Genomic DNA, 19,063 nt, shown 5'->3' with positions numbered 1-19,063 from the left:
TCTAAAGGATGAGAATTATCCAGTTATGCAAAGAACTAGAGAAAGAGCAATTCAGGGACAGGGACAATCAACATCCCTAAGACCAAAAGGAATAAGGGGCGTCAGTCAAACCAAACCTGTTTTGAGAATAAAATGAAAGTTCAAGAATCCAAAATATTAGAAACACCTGTAATATGCCTAGAGCAGTGCCACAGAAGGTGCTATAAAACAAAAGCATAGTAAATAAATACTTGAGAACAACGTCACATCAAGTAATTCATTCTATCTGCTATACCCTTGGCTTATTCTTGTACATCAACTATAATTACTAGCATATTAATGAACTCATATATCTTTAATAATTACATGTTTAATACTTTGATTGCTTGATCATGTCCCATTGGGCCATATCAAACACCAGTTGTCTCTGCTGCTTCTCCAGGGTTGCTAAGAATTGCTGTGTGACGGGCAAAAATATTAAAGACCAAGCGTCCACCATCGTTCCCTCTGCCCTCCCTTCTCAAGAGAGTTAATCTGCTTATGACACACAAGTCCTGGCATCTGATGAAATGACCAAGGTAATGAGTAGAGAAGGGAACTGGAGAAAGTCCAGAAAGATAAAACTGATTTATATAACATAGGCATGGAATTATCCTCAGAAGTAAAGTAAAAACCATCTAAGAGGCTCAAGGAGGCTGTGGGAAAGAAGAGACAGCAAATAAAGACAAGAGCAAAGCTGGATGGAGTTTTACAGAAGAGAAAAGAGATATGTGGGGTAGCAGCTGCCATAGTAAGTGACATCAAGGAGGGAAAAAACAAATTATTTTAAGAAGTTTTACTGCGTGCGAGATGAGATAATTTCTTCCTCTCTGCCTTCTCAAGAGACCTTAAGTATAAGCCTGAGTTACTTTTCAATGTTTTGTGGAATAGGATTGAGAATAATAGTCCATTTCCATTCAATTTTACGTGCATATTGGATGTTCTACAAATTCATGCATTACAACCTTAATTGGGCCCCAACTAGCTGTTGCTTGAAAATACTTCACTCCCAAATGATTCTCTTTTCTAGCCTCCAAGTGAGTCTTTAAAGCCTTTTCCCTTTTTTTTTCACATTTCTAACCCAACTGATTCTTAGCCAAGTACTTTGACTATTAATTCAGCGAAATAATTGATACCATCAGCCTCTCACCTTCCAGCCCCTCCTCTTCAAAATGTTCCCATTCCTTCGTCCATCAGTCAGTCCTTCTCGTTGGCCTTGGAGGAAACAGTGGCCCTGCTCCTTGCCTCGCTAACCCTGTCCTCCGTATGGCAGTCCTAGCCCTTCCTGGCTCACTCACGATAAGGTGCCATCAGTTCACCCATTTCCCCCCATACTGTCTCTGTCGCAGCCTCTCCTCCTTTCCTTGTTCGTACCCTGCTTCTTTACGAAATGGAAGCAACTCCTTAGCCCAACAGTTCTCTTTCTGGAAACATGTCTCAGAGCAACGCTCACACAATATACAGGCCCATAACCCAGATACCTTTTCTAGAATTTCTCCCCCCAAATATTCCCAAACATACAGAGCGGGTCTCTCAGGGACTTCAATCTCCCTCATTTTATAGTTGATGGTATTTGAATTTTTATATCCAGAATGCATTACTTGTTTAAGAAAAATAATAAGGATTTTTTTGAATGCCAACAACCCTTCGCTGGTATCCAATTACCCATCCAACGCTATGGATTCTACTTCTGAAGTGATGTTCAGGTCTAACCTTCCCCTCCTGCTGCCCTCGCCCCAGCCCACGCAGCACTTCTCAGATGTTAACAGATTAGCCCTGGGAGTTTGATGATTGATTGAACTTCTTGACTCTATTTCAGCACTTTGCAAATCTTCCACAAAGCTCTCTCTTCTAAAGCTCTACTTGGATCATGTCATTGTCAGCTCAAGCACCTTCACTGGCTTCCCATTACCTTCTAACTAAAGTAGGAACTTCTCACAAGGTATATAAAGCCTTAAAACGATGACCCAATATCTCCTTCCAACCTCCCCATCTCTACTCATCTCTCTCCATACGACTTCCTTGTAGCCTGACCAGACCTCGCCTTTGAACATGAGCTTCTGCACCCTCAGCCTTGGCTGTGCTTCTTCCTACGTCTGACTAAATCCAAATGCTACTCATCCAAGCCACACCCACCCCTTGTGACATTTCCTGCCTGCCACTCATTAGAATTAGCTGTTCCTGCTTTGTATTCCAATGGTCTCTGGCCTCCAACATTGGACTTACCATACTGTGTAGCACAGTTATGTATAAAGCTTCACAGCCCTCAAGATAATGAGTTTTTTGAAGCTAGACACTAATTTTTTTCATGTTTGCACTTTTCTACATATATAATATGTGGCATATCCTAGTTGTTGAGTAAATGTTTATACTGATGGGTTTGATAGAATAACTCATATCCGCATTAAGTTAGTATCTGTTATTAATTAGTATTATTTTCTATTTCAATTGCTTTAATTTTCAGGCTTTACACAAACGTATTACAAACAAAAGGCTTAAGCATGTTTCTGAGTTTTAACTTGAGAATAGAGTTTTGTTCAGAAGTTTGGCTCTTTGAAGCATGTTCAATATTAATAATAATAGTGGCCTTTTACTGGGTATCTACTATACGCCGGGTGCTGACTTAGCATTATGCCTGTGTTGTATCATTTCATCTTCTAAAGAAACCAGGGCACTGCAGCAAATACTATTCTATATCCGTTTTGTATAGAAAGAAACTGAGTCTCAGGGAAGTAATGAGCCCCAGATCATAGAGTTAGGTGGCACTGCAGGGAATCAAAGCCTAATTTGTCTGAATCCAGAACCCATACTCTCTCACCTCGGTCCTACTGTGTCCTCATTAACTGCTTTTGGGGAAGAGTTATGAGGATGATTAGGCAGGGGCTCTGAAAACGAAACTAGACTGGAGTGGGCAGGCGTTATAGGCTGTGCCCCAGAAGGCCTCAAGAAAAATACAGCATATTGATTAGAAACAAGAAGTAAAGGCAGGGGGAAATTAAGGGGATGGCCATGGTGTAACCAGGCATATGGTAGCACAAGAAAACCCTTGTAATTTGCAAATTCGTGGTTTGGAATACTTGGTGTGATGATATCTATCCCTCCCGTGTTCCTCTGTTTAAGTCCAATCCCCACCCCCCTGAACCTTACCTTGATAAACCTCAAAAACTGCCCTGAAAATGGCATTGGAGCCTATATTCATTTTGGTTATTTTTATCCTTATATTAAAATGCACATCAGATTAGGGACTGGGAAAACCTAGGTGTGAAATGAGTGTGATTATTTCGTGAGTCTCTCAAAATGGCAACAAGCTTCATACCGTTTGTTCTTCCATTTCATTTGAAAATGTTTCTGTGCTATATATGAGATGCCTTAATAACACTCTTGAGATAAATAGAGAGGGAGGAAATGTTTGGGAGCAAGCATTTATAAAGCATTGGGGAACACTTGCCCTGTGTTAATTGAGCTTTCATTTCTAGGTGGGTTATTTTGTCGTGTGTAAACCAAGAAGGGTTTATGTTTGTTTTCGCATAGCCGAAGCTAAGCTCTTGCTCTATATCCAAATATACAGCGATTCCTTTTTTGTCCCTCTCATTTAAATTTCTCTTCAAAATTCCTTTCCTCCTTTTCCTTAAGTGTCTCTCCCATAACGAAGTGGCTGTGGGGGAGGCCGGAAGACTCAACGAAGAAAAAGCCAGATGCCAAATATATCTACTGGAGGAGAATTACCCAACTTCCCCCTACTCATTTTCTGCCTTTATGGTCTTACATGTCTCTTTAGATCCTGAGCCCAAGAGGAGAATTTGTGCTTTTAGGATCTATTAGCAAGCAGTACCTTACAAATGCTGCATAGATGCTCATTTTTAGAAGTATGCGATGATGTAAAGTTATAGTAGTCACTGAGGAAAAGAACTGACCTATTTCTTGTTAAAATCAGCTGCAGTTTTACGTCTAAAAGAGATAAGTGTTTTATTCAAAATATCAACCTCCAGAAAAACCTCCCAGGCTAGTGGAAGAAGCCTTGGTCGGGAGTCAGAAAACCAGGTTCTAGTCATAACTCTTCTACCAACTCAAATTGGACCAGTGACGTTGCCCATTTGTGGGAGTCCTTAAAATACCCCTTCCTACTATTCACAGGGGATTTCTAAGTAGCAAGGGAAATGGACTACCTAAAAAGGCATCTGATGGTTTAAAACAATAACTGACTGTCGTGGCTGTTACTGTTATATCACCTGCTTTTCGGTGATTTCTGGTTCACCATGGTGAAACAACACACACATTTCCTTTTTCTCCCCCCAAATCACACTAAACTAAGAATAATAAATGTTTAACAAACACAAAAACACAGAGTACAGAGACAAAGAAGAAGCAGGGGACAAAAAATACCCGCAAATGTTTGGAAGACGTAAAGCTGATCAAGGAACCAGAGTAAGGAGAACGCCGAGTGCCAACTGCCTAGAGACACAATCTGCTCATGGCCCGAACAGGAAAGGCTCAAGAAGTGCAGGCATCAGTCATCTCGACCAGCGGCAGGAGTTGGAAGTCTGAAGGGCAGGGGCAGTTGGACCACCCACAGTCCTTTCCTCTCCGTACAGAAAAGCTCCCGTGTCATGCTAACAGGCACAGTACAGAGAACGGAAGAGACACTGGGCAGAAATCAAGCGAGTTAAGTGTAGGTCTAAACACTGAATGGTGAGGTGCCCCCTTCTGCTCCACCCCAAAACTTCCTGACCACCTGGCATAAGCCACGAAGACAAGCCCTGCCTATGCATTCATTGGTGATTTAGAGGTATGGTAATAAATACCAGCAGAGCAGCTAAAAACACTGAAAGTGGTTGTCCAACAGGTGGGGGAACTCCTATGTTCACGGTAAAACCCTTGAAATACTGATAAACCGCTGATACGCATTACTTTGAGAAAAATTAAATAATTTTTTAAAGATTTACCTTTCAAGGAAACCAGAGTACAGGCTAATAGGAGCTGATACCGTCCTCACTTTTGATTGTATTAACTAAACCAGATTAAATTTAACAGATGGAGAATACCACAATATTTACACAAAATGGCACATGCAACACAGAATTTTTTAGGCGGAGTCAGGCAGTCAGGCCAGAATCCCACGTACTTGACAGTGTTTACTGGACAGCTTCTCACTGCAGGAAGGACGTGAGTACTCTGGGGCCCAGCCACTGACACTCCTGCACGCGACCCTGATGCCGGCTGCCGAAGCCTTAACTGCAAAGAACTCGCTGCCAGCTTTCCTCCCTTCCTCTGGACTCTCCTTCTGATTCATTGCCACCTGAGTGCTAGTCCCAAAATGTGGGTGGCTCTGATCAAGTCATCCTTCTTCCATAAATCCTTCAATGTTCCATATGGACTTCAGAATACCTCCCATCAGCCTCATCTCCTGAACCTCCCCACCCACAGCGCCCACCCGACAGAGAACACCTTACCCCCCCTAAACTCTCCAAGCCCAGGCTATCTCACATATGCTCTTCCCCGTCCCTGCAGCCTTCTGTTCTGTCCTTCCTGGCAAAGACCCACTCCTTAAAAAGAAAAGACTGAGAAATCATCATCCAGTCTCATCCCAACAGGGCTAATTACTTGCTCATTGCTCCACACTCCCTATGTTCATACTGTGTGTTGTAATTATCTGCTTGAACATCTGTCTTCCCCACCAAACTCGGAGTTCCCAAGAGCAGGGATTAGGTTTAATCACCTTTGTAGGCTCAGTACTGAGCCAGACACACAGTCAGCCCTCAAGGAGAGTTGGTTGAATGAACCAGTAAGAAGTGAATTAATCTCACATTAATTTGGGCCTTGGCACACCTTAAGTTTGAATGTCTCTATAATGCTAATGTGAATAAGTATGATTTACATTCCTAGTTGGCCAACCTCTAAGCTCCTTAGGGCGCGGGGTCTAAATATCCCCTCAAACACAGGAACCATATCAAGGCTCCATTGCCCTCAGAGAAAATAGAGAAGAATAGTTGCAAGGAGGGACCCAGTGGTGAAGCTGGTGTATTTAACGCTTGGAGCAGATCGTTTTTTAATATCCCTCTCCTCCATACACGAAAATTGTATTCCGTGATAATCACCATTTTCTTGAGGTGTTCTGTAGTTCTAAAAAATTACAAATTTAAAACAAGGAATAAACTTTAATTTTCATAACAATATTCTAATTCAGTAAAATATTTCATGCATGAACTAAAAGGTGTGGCTATAAAACAAAAGTACTACATCTCACCGTTCACTCTTGGTTTCATTTTTTAAAACAGTAAACACAAACAAAAACTCCAAATGGTCAAAAAGGATAACGGAATTGAAGTAACTCAAGTTCCCTTTCTTCACATTTACAGTCTTCTGCTATCATTGTTCATTTCTAACCTACCATTTAAAAGCAGGAATATGAAGCACCACTGAGCTTGGACACAGAAACGACACTCTAAGGAAGCTCGAACAATTCCCACCCTTCATGAACTTACCCTCCAGACCATCGCCTGTGGCTGAGTCGGCCTGTGTCAGGGCCTACCGTACAAATGGGGCTTCTCCAAATTAACTTCTATGGAGAATTCAGATTCTATTAAAGGAGAGGTAATAAAAACATGCTCAGATGGACGCTTAGATACTTATGTATATTCATAAAACTCAACAGTACCCACAGCAATTGTTTAGCACTTAGACCAACAAACCACTGTATTTTGGAGGGAAATATTTTACCACCGGCATTGTTTACAATTGCGGGCGCACAGTGACCATAAGAAGCACAGCAACTCACAGTCGGGGGGAGGTGAGAGAAGTCGGTCTTTGGGGAGCTTTTTGTCCTTTCTACTTCATTTCACTACCATCTCCTTGCTGCCCATCTCATCCCCAACAAGCACACAGAGGATTTCAGGATTAAAATACACAGGCTTCTCTCCATATCACATTTCTTCTTCCCCTTCCCACCCAAACCCTACGTCACCACTCACCTAGGCAGTGAGCATGGAGTTCGGCAAAACACAGAATGTCATCTCTTGGAAAGATCAGGATCATTAAGAAAAGTCACATTGCAAAACACAAGTTACCATGCTTGTAAATTCTCTTCGACACTATGCTTCAAAAGCTGCAGATAGACCCTAAGTGTATTGGGATCTGTGTAATAACATCTCTGAACAGCCAGCCCCTAGTGCCTGGTAAAATCATGCTTTTTCGCTTTTTTTTATTACAGAAAGAGTAAATCGTAGGAACAGAAAAGTTAGCACTGCACCTAAAAAAAGAATATATTCCCAAATGGGTAGTATCATGTGCCACAAGTTCTATTTTATTGATCAGCCTTGTTATTATCCAAAAAACTACTCTGAAAGGCATATTAAAATAACCAAACACAAAGGAAGAAAAGATGTCGACTGCTGTTGGCACTGTGAACCATCACTTCCCACAACCACATACACAGCTTTCTTCCCAAGCTTCTTGAGGAAAAGAACTGAGTCCTTCAGTCCCACCAGAAACCTTAAACAAAACAAGGCGCTCTATAGCTATGCTGACCTGAACTAAATTGAATTAAATGAGTATTTATTTGCTGGTCTATAAACACATAAGTAGCTTATGGATTTTCACCAGTTAAGTCAGTGATAGAAAGAAGATCAGAACACAGATTTCCCTGTGACTATTCAAACACTAACATGCTCCAAATTTCTAAGTTTAAATAACACTATCTCCATTTCAGAAGTAGGAAATTGAAATAGAGCAGACTTTTTCTTTTATCTATTATTATATCTGTTACCTTTATTCCTAAACTCCTCGCAACACTCAAGCTTGATCTGTTCAGCATTTAATTACCCTTGTTGCACCCAAAGTCATCTATGTTCAAGAAAAACATTAAATACACAATTTAGAGAAGACGAAATATATGACATTCAGTATTGTCTTCGTTTCAGAAAACAATTTTGTATGCATGTAGTGCTTACTATAAACTAGGGAATAATTTAACTTTATGACCCTCATATTCAGTTGTTAATTACTTTTTCCGTTGTCCTCAATATATTTCTGTTGCATCAATGGGAACCTGCAGTTGTCCTCCAGTGACCAAAATTATACATACCAATTGTCATGAATATTAATTAAAAGCTTTGTGTCTTCATGGAAAACCATCTACTTCCTACTTCAAAGGCACTGAGCTTCAGTGCTATAAAAAATTTACTTCAGTTAAAATTTTTAATCAATAAGATTATAGGTTCTTTTGTTGTTGCTGTTGTTCTTCCACTTTTGGAAAGACAAATCTTTTTAAATGAAGTAACTGATCTACTACATTCCGTCTATATGAGAGCTTATTTCAAAAGAAAATAAATGTTCCATGTCTCACTTATGAAAAAATACATATTATCGGAAAAAAAAGCTGAACAGTTATTGAAGCTTCCAACAACAGAGCGAGCAGAAGCTGGGAAAACTGATCAACTGTGTTTGTTGTGTGTCCAACCCCACAGGGGTGGGAGGGTTGTGAAGGGTTTTCGGAATTTTGCACACACACTTCTTAGAGAACGCGTTCCAGGGTCTGCACATATGTGCACACACATGTAAGCACGCTTGGTAAAGCATTAGGGGCATGGAAGCGCCTACACTAACTGCTATTCTTACGGGGCTTTGTTCTCTTATTTCCTTCCTTGTCCTTTGAGAACAGAACAGGCAACCAGATTATGAGGTGAACTGGATTGAAGGCAGTTAGTGCCTGAATATTGTGCAAAACAGCTACGCTTAATCTTGGTGTTGCTACCTTCTGGAATAAATGTAATTATGGCAACAATGTAATAAAATCTGCAAAAATTAATCAAAGCAAAATTAAAGTCATTTTATTTAAACTACACATGTTATTTAACTTTGCCAGGAAGGTCTTTGTTTTGAAGATAATTGCAGACGTAGTTATTTTTTCCAAGTAGGATATTATTATAAGATTTTTTTTATTTTATTTTATTTTTTTTTTGTAAAAGGGAGTCAAGGAGAAGAAATCAGCACTTCCTGGGCAGCTAGGATGCACCAGGGACCCTTCTGAGTGTATTACACACGTCTTAAAGATGCCATCCCGATACCAATTGAAACAGCCCGTCCCAATTCTCCACTGGTTTCTGACCACTGTTCCCCTGGAGTTCTGTTCTCACAGTGCCTCCTCCTGGCATGAGCCTCACCCAAGTCTCACTTGTGACCCCATTTTCTTCTCCCAGGACTAGCCATCTGTGGAAATGGGGCCTGGCGCCCATCCCTTTCTCTAAGCCCACTGCATACACCATTATGACATAGGAGACTATTGGAGGTTGGAGAGATCCGAGGAAATCATATCACAGAACAGCAACGAAACTCAGCAAACAAAAATTAATGTTTGGCTTTTATGTTCTTAAAACATTTCTCTGCAGACAATAACAAGTGTTGACAGAGATGCGAAGAAGTTGGAATTTTCATACGTGGCTGGTAGGAATGCAAAATGGTTCAGCCATTTTGGAAAACAGTTTGGCAGCTCCTCAAAAATGTTAAATATAAAGTTACTATCTCACTCAGCAATTTCACTCCTAATTATATCCCCAAGAGAAATGAAAACATATAGGATATATATGAAAATAAAGAAAAAATCATTCCGACATTTGTGAAAATGGTACAGAAGACTTTATTCGGGACTACTGCAATATGTGTCAAGACTATCACTGTAGGAGAGAGAGGGGCTGAACTCCAAATTCAGCAGAAATAGTGGGGATTTATAACCAATGAGCAGAGTGACGGGGTCAGTGGATGAAAATTACTAAGAGGAGACATCAAAGGTAGAGGGATTTTTGCTGAACTAAATAAGACTCTTGCTAAAGGCTGATCAAGGACTTATACCTCAAAAGGGGCGTTAAGGAATTTGATCAGCTATCAGAGGTGACTAGATGTCAAGGGTGGGGGAGTCTCACTAAACTGACTTAGCAGGATACTTGCTGAAACTGAGGTATGCAGGCCTGGCAAGGACAAGCCAAGGTCGAGGCCTAGTTGAGAAGAGGGCTCAGAGGAACCTGACTAAAGTTTGGTCAAGAAGTGAGTCTTTGTCAGTCCACACAACAACCTGTAGCATCATTCATAATAGCCAAAAAGTAGAAACAACCCAAATGTCCATCAGCTAATGAACGGATGAATAAAATATGATTTATGCATACAATTAAACATTATTCCACAAAAAAGAATTAAGTATTGATACATGCTACAACATAGGTGAACCTCAAATCATTATGGTAAGTGAAAGAAGCTAGTCACAAAAGACCATGTATTGAATGATTAATTGATATGAGATGTGCAAAAAAGGTAAATCCATAAAAACAAAGACTAAATTAGTGGTTGCGGGAGCAGGAGGAAGGGACAGTGGGGACTGACTGGTAATGTAGCATTATCCTTTGAGGATAATGAAAAGTTCTAAAATCACCCAGTGGTGGTGGTTGCATCACACTACAAATATACTAAAAACACTGTGTTGCATGCTTTAAAAGAATGAATTTTATTGTATATGAACTCAATAAATGTGTTACATATAAAAAAATTGTTTTCAAATGTTTCCATGGGTTAGGCTCCAGACATGCACCAATTTACTCAATCTTCATTCTTCCCATCTCTTCTTTCCCCACAGCAACAGAAGAATAATTGCCCTCACTTCATTAGAGACCAAATCCACCTCCTCCAGTTCCTGCCCTCTGCTCAGTCCCGAGTTCTCTTCATCAAAGTACTCTGACAACAAACGGAGCATTCTGCTGGAAACTCACCTTTCTTTATACCTCCACCAGTCACTGATATGACCCCTTCTAAAATGATGGACAAGACTAGTCAAAAAGATTTGACTTCTAAGTTTTGTGCTTTCTTTAGCTCAACAACAAAATTTCATTAAATTCAAACAAAATGTGTCTGTTGTATTTTCAAGGCATACACTTCCAATAAGGTTATCACAAATTGTTAAAAAAAAAAAAATTCAAAACAGAAAAGGTAAGAAAATTATCATGTAATAGCTACAAGGGTGCTTAATATATCTAATAATAAATATAACATAAGGAACACAGTAATAGTTCACTTTAAATGAAACAACTGTAATCTTAAATCACTATGATTAAATCTCAATTATTTAAATCCTATCAGTATTTATGCCTATTCAGGTTATTTGAGGACATATTAGCAAGATATTAAATGTTTAAATAACGACTATACTGAGGGAGAAAAAAGTGATATGTAAATCAAATGGAGCATGACATTTGGATATGTCACAAAATACTTCAGCCAACTACGTACAATCAGCCACAAAACCCTTCTTTTCATGAAATAATAATGACTTCAGGTGTCCAATTAGATTAACATGTTGAAACTACAACCATGCACTATGCTTCACTAAGATAGCCCCTAAACTAAACCCTGACTCTTGTTCCATGTGGTTTGAAAACTTTAGATGGTACAGGAAGTCAGAAGGACACTGCAATCAGTTAACTCAGAGAAATTAGCTGAGCGTAGCTAACAATGGTACATAACTTTATGGAAAGGCCAAACACAGAAGCTGCCCGTCAATTATTCCCTTGCTTTACTGAAGAAAGAATAACTGGAAACGGAGTTGAACAGCCTGGGAATATAATTTAGGATTATATTCTTCTGCAAATAACAGAAAACCCAGCTACAGTAACTTAAACAGATAGAGGTCTCTGCCACTAGAGTCCAGGAGTCGACAATCCAGGGCTGATAACATGGCTCAATGATGGCATCAGGGACCAAGCTCATCTATCTTTCCATTCTGACATCCTCCTATGGAGGCTTTGTGCTCATGCTTGTTGCCTCATGGTTGCAATATGGCTACTGCACCTCCAGACATCACATCCAGTTCCCAAAAAGGACAGAAGGAATAAAGGAGGAAAGAAATGCAAAACTTTTCCTGAAATCTCTAACAGTTTTCTGCTTATGTCTCATTAGTTAAAACCATGCCAATAGGTACCTTTTGATGTAACGTAATCTGGAAGGGTAAATAAATAAAAAAATCGAGGTCCTCGAGCAAGAAGGGTGGAATGGATATTGGGTAGGCAACTAGCACAGGGTTTTACAGATATATTCTCAGAGGTTTACAAGTTCTCTATAAAAACTTACAAAAATTTGTTTGTTTTTATTTGATCGTAACTTATTAATATAATTTAAATATTGAGCTACCAGTAGATGGCTATCTTACAGTTATTTGAGCCAGAAATGCTTTGTCATTTCATTGTCCATGTTCAAATCTATACGCATTTATGATGGAACTGATGCCAAATACCATTACTTTAATTGTCACAGTCTAATGAGAAAAGTAAAGAAACCGGAGGCAGATACTACATAAATGATATGCAGATGTTGAGGAAAATTTGCCTTCATTGGTTGATGTGAGCTTTTCTCTATTAGCTTTTGTCTGTTCCTGTATGTGAGGTGATTTCTGTGCTGTGATGAGAGGTTGAGTAAATTCCCTCTTTGGTCTCATTCTCCCGAGCAGGGAAGATATGAGATGATGTTTGTTGTTCTGTCCATGTCATGAGGAGATGGTTAGGTTAGGGTTGAAGAAATTCTTGATCAGGGATTGAGAGAATTCCCTCTTGTTCTGTCTGTTTCACCCACATCAACAGATGAAGTGAAGTAGTAGATAAGTTATATCAGGATGACGTGACAGGCACATTGCCAGGCTTTGGAAGACCTTGGGCTGATGGTCCCAAGCTAGAACAGTAGATATTACTTGTCCGGATGAACTAGCCCTTCAGCCGGATAAGTAATAGATTTTCTCTTTTTTATTATTGACTGCGGGACCCTCCCGGAACCGGCTATTCCTTGAGAGGGAGAGGCAGGAACACAAAAACTTGGCTCTGGGGTACATCTAAAGAGATATATAAGACAGACCTCAGGTGGATTGATTGATTGATTGCTGTTTCAAGAGATTGTTATTCAAACGATTTGCTGTTTCAGGACTGCTTTTTAGGATTGGATTGTTTCAGAGTAAGCGATCAGAACTTGCCTCAATGGACAGAAGGGACTTCTTTTGTTGGTGAATTGTCATCATTCTAGCATCTTTGGGAACTTGTATGTAACTTGCAGCTTGCAGTATCAGAAGACGTCCTAACTCCCAACAACAACGACAACGCCAATAGCAGCATTCTTGGGAACCAGCAAGCAGCGGTGTGGGAGACACCTGAGTTTCTCTCAGATACAGACCTGGCAAGGTTTTGATTTATGACTTTTCCAGTGCTGTTCTCCCCCAGTTTGGTGAGCTTTTGACATTTACTGTAATAGTTACTATCCTATAGAGCTTTTTACTGCTTTTGAATACTCCTTACTGATGTTATTTGTGTATTTAGTCAAGTGATTTTTGATCAATAGTAAACATACGTTGGGATCTCTTAAACTTATAAGTATAAGTTTAAGACATGACATTGTTATCAATGTATATAGTTTAGTCTTAACCATCTTTACTTTCTGTCATTAGCACATTCTATTAATTGCCTTTGTCTTTTGCTATTGCATATTGCCAAATAAATTGATTAGATAGTAAATAAATAAATTAACTAGCCCCACTCTAGCGTGTGCTCCCCCCCCTTGCCCCCCCCCCCCCCCCCCGCTCATCATTATATATGTTTGCATGAAGTAAAGACCAAATGATATCATGGCACACTGTACTGTTAGGGAAAGTAGATAAAATAGTCTACATCATCATTAGACAAGATTTTGCCTTCGGCCAATCTCTTGAAAACGTACAGTTTCAGGCAATGACAAAGTGGAATTTGGAACCGTTTCTTTATTGCTTCCAGCGTTTAGAATGTAAGTAGTCAGAAGCGCCATGCATTTAGAGCAGCACCAGCCCTCTAACTCCAGCATTTCGTTAACAAATGTGAGTGTTACTGTTCCAAAAACATAAAAACCCAGAAGCTTTAAAAAAGAAAGAAATGAAAAACTGGGCACATGCACGTCATCGTGTCTAGCAAATGCTAGTTTCTTCTGTAGCTTTTTAATATAGTCCGTTGGTCGCTTTTCAGTAAAACGCAGTCACTGGAACTATTAACCATAGTTTAAAAGAAAAATCACTGACTTTAAAGTCACTTCAGAACTGGCAGAGAAATTTGATGAGCTTACATCTTGCAGTCCAAGAAGGATGGCATTGTGTTGTTTCTGAGTTCTTGCCCAGTTTCATAGCTTCTTTCCACTCCATGGTAAACAGAACTGGTACAGCCATCTGTGCCAAGCATTTTGTCACTATGACCAAGACAGCTTGTGGAATCAAACTAACTCTGTCAACTTGCCTGGATTGCCAAATAATCATATAACAACGGACAGGGATGGAGAATCCAAAAGTACAAAGCATAGTGGCTCCGATTTTAAAACTTAGAAGAAAGCTTTCTTTTATTCCCTCCCTTTGGAGAAAGCCTTTCTTTGAAAGCTCTACAGCCATCTGGACCAGTTTCAGGGGGTTTGAACACTCCGCTCTTCTATTTAAAGGCCCTAAAACTGCCATTATATGAAGAACTAGCCACCAGCAGCGGGAACATGACAAGTATCAGGCTTCAAGTGAACTTGAAATGGCAGGTGTTTCCATCGAAGGGTCATCTATTTAATGAGCCCCAAGCCATACTCAGAATCCCCCCAAGCCAATCAGACTTTCCTTTCTATCGGAGTTGTATCTTAGCCTTTTCCTTGGATAAATGTTCACAAGTCGTGCCCTGCCTCGCACTCGCTGGTGTTCAGCCTGCTTCAAGCCAGCTACCTCCCAGCCACCGCTCCTCTCCCCACCTGCCATTCTTCAGCCGTGAAAGGAAACTACTCGAAGCCCCTTAGAAGCTTGGAACACTCTGCCTTCATTAAAATTTCACATGAATAGTATGAGTGAACGATGTTAACCAACACAATCACTATTTAATACCGGGCAGAGCTGACCTTCCAGCTGAGAGTGTTCATTCTTCTGGGGTCCCAGAAGATACAAGAGGGTCCATTTACAATCGTGAACAGCTCTTTTGAAAATCCCGTTTCCTTTATTCCTTTTATTTTCTCAACTTTTCATACCAAAGCTGGCCTAAATACTCTTTCTCCCTTCCTCATCCTCAATTTCCTAGCCAAACTCTTCCAGAAGCAACAAAGACTTAACTCGTTCATTTTTCTCCTCGCTCCTTCTGCTCTCTCCCCTTTGGTTTCCTACGGAGCCCTCTCCAGTGCAAACCATCCAATTCAGAATCTTCTTCCAGAGGGCGCACTGACTAACCCAGTGTCTGTAATGGAAGGCAGGGTGTGAGCAATACCAGGCAGGTATCTCCAAAGTTCACCGAGGATACTGGGCGGGGAGGGCCACTAAAACTGACACTTAATAAGTCTTTGATCACATGTAGCTTCATGATACCATCTGGCCTTCAACTGATGCAAATACATCTTTACACAGAAGGCTACCTACCTCTCTCCTTTGTTCACCAGACAGCAAAACTAAAGTCGTAATACTTCCTGGCCATTTGGTCATCAACACCATCAGACAGTAAAAGAACAGGACTTGATAATAAGATGGTCATTCAGAATATGGCCTGATTCTTGTTTTTTGAGTGATTAAGTAAAAACTCAAAATTTAAAAATTCTTGTGGACCCACAACTCACAAATCCCCAAAACTGTGTGACCACTTTGAGAAACTGTGAGTTCGATGATCCAAGGTCTTTGTCAGCACAGACATTCTGTTCCCCTGAGTGAAGTGAACCGAGGCAAGTCAACCCCAAAAGATGGCTTGACATTCTTAACCCTTAAATAGATTCTTTCTTCATGGACGCTGAGGTTCAATCCGGAGAATACATGGCTTTCTCAGCAGGAATAACAGGAGATACATCTCACAACTGACACTAAGTAAGCCCTGTGGAGTTTAGCAATGACATGTACAAGACTTCATCCATAAGGGTTCATGGTCAGAATTCACTGCAGGCACTGGAGGAGAATCACGGTCCCCACACTGAAAAGACTGGCTGCCCACAGTTTCCACCCTACCTGTCCTTGAGCCTGAAATTCAGACTTTTAATAATTTAATTTTTCTAGTTCCCATCCTTGCTTGTGAGCAAATACTCTGGGAAGTATTTTCCAGAAAGTATACACTTTCACAAAATATTAACCATTTCCCAACGTCAAGCCCTTGTCCTTGATCTGTGGTTTCTCCACATCTTCCCCCAAACACACTGCTCCCCACTCCACGGCTGAGGGTCCAGTACTCTTTCCCAGGTTCTGCTCAAATGCCCGCCTCCTACGGGAACCTTCTGCTACTGCAGCTTACAATGAGCTTCCCTCGTTTCTTATTCCTCATACGTTTTTAATCATATGTTGCTTGTAACTGTTAACTTTTTCTCTCTCCAGATACACCCCAGTTATGTTGTAAAATCTTTGAACTCAGAATTTAAGTTATTATTCTGTCTTTCTTTTTTGGAATGGCCGAGAGCTAAGAGTTAATCACAAATATAGTTGACACTAGGTCAGAAGAGAGAAGAGCAGGAATGGGATACAGGGGACAACTGTTTTGATAAAGGAGCAAAGGGGAAGGACAGGGCTGGGAAGCCCTGGTGACATTGCTACTAGAGTGGCTAGCAGTGTAGGAGGCAGCCAGGACCCTTCTCAACCTTCTGCCCACAGCTCCCCTGGGCTGCTGGATTCCTACTTCACTGCAAATTTGGCTGAGGGAAAAACCTGAAAGGAAAATGTCAAGGCTGACCCAACATGACAATGGAACTCAACACTGAATTGTTTGTTTGTTTCTTCTGCCCTCCTGGCTCAATCAAGATTTGTCATCAAGAACTACACAGGGCAATGTGTCTCCTGTCTTACCACTTGCCTCACCTTCAAAGGAGATGAACCATTCCTGATACAGAAAGGCTGCAAAGCCACTTTTATCAAGAACACAGTGCTAGCTTGTTGGTCAGAGAGTTGCAAACCTCTCTTCTCTGGTTAGGAAACACCCAGGAACACAAAGCCCAGGACAGCGAGACAAACTTCAAGTCCTTCCTCTGTCCAAAGAGTCTCCCCAGCTTGACTCCCTGTCCTGTATTGTGAAGAGTCAGGGAAACTCTCTGCATTAATTACGTATGAGGAATCCTGGGGAGGGCCTGAGCGCCCCCCCCCACACACACACACACACACACAGGCACTGTTCCCTGACCCCTTCCCTCTCCAGAACAGTGACCCTGGGAGAGACACTTAAGACTGTCCTCAATTTCAACACAGCAACACACAGCAGGGAATGTGAATAAGGGAAGAGGAAGATCAAAGAGCAAAAGATGAACCAGGGGAAGAGGCAGAGAAAAACGGAGAGGAGGATGAAAGAGAGAGGAGGGCAGGGGCGAAGTGAGGGAGAAGAGAAGCAGGAGGGAGATATGCCAGGACAGAAAGAGATGGAGTGGTAATGAGGTGGTGCGTCCTGTTTCATTTCCTTTCCTTGATATTTAAACGTCTTCCTACAGAGCCGGCAGCCGTCCTGACTGAAGTGGGTGGGATGGTGCCAGGAGGTGATCCTGGCCCTTGGGGTCCTGGTCCTCGCTGGCCCCTCACTGGGTCTTACGCTGGAGTCTCCGAAGTCCAGACACTTGAAAGTATCCACTCCAGTCGGCTCGGCTATTTCAGCTAAATCCATTTCCATCAAATTATCACTTCTAGTGGTGATAGAAAAATTAATGATTTCTTGAAGGGACTATTGTATTTAAATATTTCAAGCCTGTTGGTGTGATGTGTGTCAGCAAGAGAGAAACATATTGACTTGGAGCTGCAGCTAATGCTGGCTTTTATAAATATCCTGTCAGATAAATAATGGCTCTCAATGGATCCAATATGATGTACAGTTCTAAAGCAAGCAGGGTTTTGCCAAGAGCCTCAAAGGAAACAGCCATCACAATATCATGGACTGAATAATGGGATTTTCATTTATCTTCCCCACCAGAGAAAGGAGCAGTGGAGAGGTTGGCTCAGCAGACACCAAGGAGAAGGTAGACTGACTCATCAGGTTTCACAAAAGGTCCAGCCCTCGGAGGCCTCTACCTGAGCTTCTCCAGAACACCCAAGAGCAAGCAACATTTGCGTTTGAGTCCATTTGACAACAGAGCAGCCCAGTCGGGGCACAGGAGTGTTGCTCCTACAGGATAAGTACAAGCTCCTCTCAGCTGGTGAGAGCTGTGGGCCAGGCAGGAAAAGCCCGAGTCTGGGTAGCTCCCATCAGGACTGAACACTGCAGTGGACTGGGGCAGTGGAGACCATTCAACCATCTACTTCATGTCTCATCGTCCCCCTCCCCTCTCCTCCCACCTGTTACTTACCCTTTCCTCCATTCCACTGCACACCAGGGAACAAATGCCGCTATAGACCAAACTGAAACCTAACCCCTAAGGTGAGGGTAATAGTAGGAGGTGGGGCCTTCGGGAGGTGATACGGTCATGAGGGTGGAACCCTCATTAATGGGATCCACACCCTTATAAAACAAGAGACTCCAGAGGGCTCCCTCACACCTCTCATGGGAGGACACAGAAGAGGCAGTCTATGAACCAGGAAGCAGGCCCTCACCAAACACCAAATCTGCTGACACCTTGATCTTGAACTTCTGAGCCTCCAGAATTGCGAGAAATAAGTTTGTCGATTACAAGCCACCCAGTCTACGGTGTTGTTATAGCAGCCTGAAAAAATTAAAGCAACCTAATCAGGAGACCTGCGCAATGTCATTTTGCTTCCTGTTAAGAGTAAGGTTGGGTGGATGGAGGGATCACAACTGCTGGATGGAGAGGAGGGTTTTCCTGTGTCTGGACCTGAGTTACCCACAGGCAGGTGAGGAGTGACCCGATTACACTGTCATGTGAGTATTTCATCTTCAAAAGACATTTGAAGATGAGAAGTTAGAAGAGTTTAAAATCTTAAATAAAGTGAAACAGTCACTTAGCCTGAATTTTCTGACCTGTCTGGTTTTAATGTTGCCTTCTATTTAAAGTAATTGAGAATCTCTGTTCTCTAGCAGATAAATAAAGTCTTAAGATTAATTAAAGTGTGGACCAGAGAATGCCCTGCCATATTTCATATGAGCAA

The sequence above is a fragment of the Rhinolophus sinicus genome, chromosome 15, assembly GCF_057876585.1.
Source record: "Rhinolophus sinicus isolate RSI-liver-muscle chromosome 15, RSI-T2T, whole genome shotgun sequence".
In the NCBI taxonomy this organism is placed as follows: Eukaryota; Metazoa; Chordata; class Mammalia; order Chiroptera; family Rhinolophidae; genus Rhinolophus; species Rhinolophus sinicus.
The sequence above is the reverse complement of the archived record's forward strand: the minus strand, read 5'-3'. Positions refer to the sequence as shown.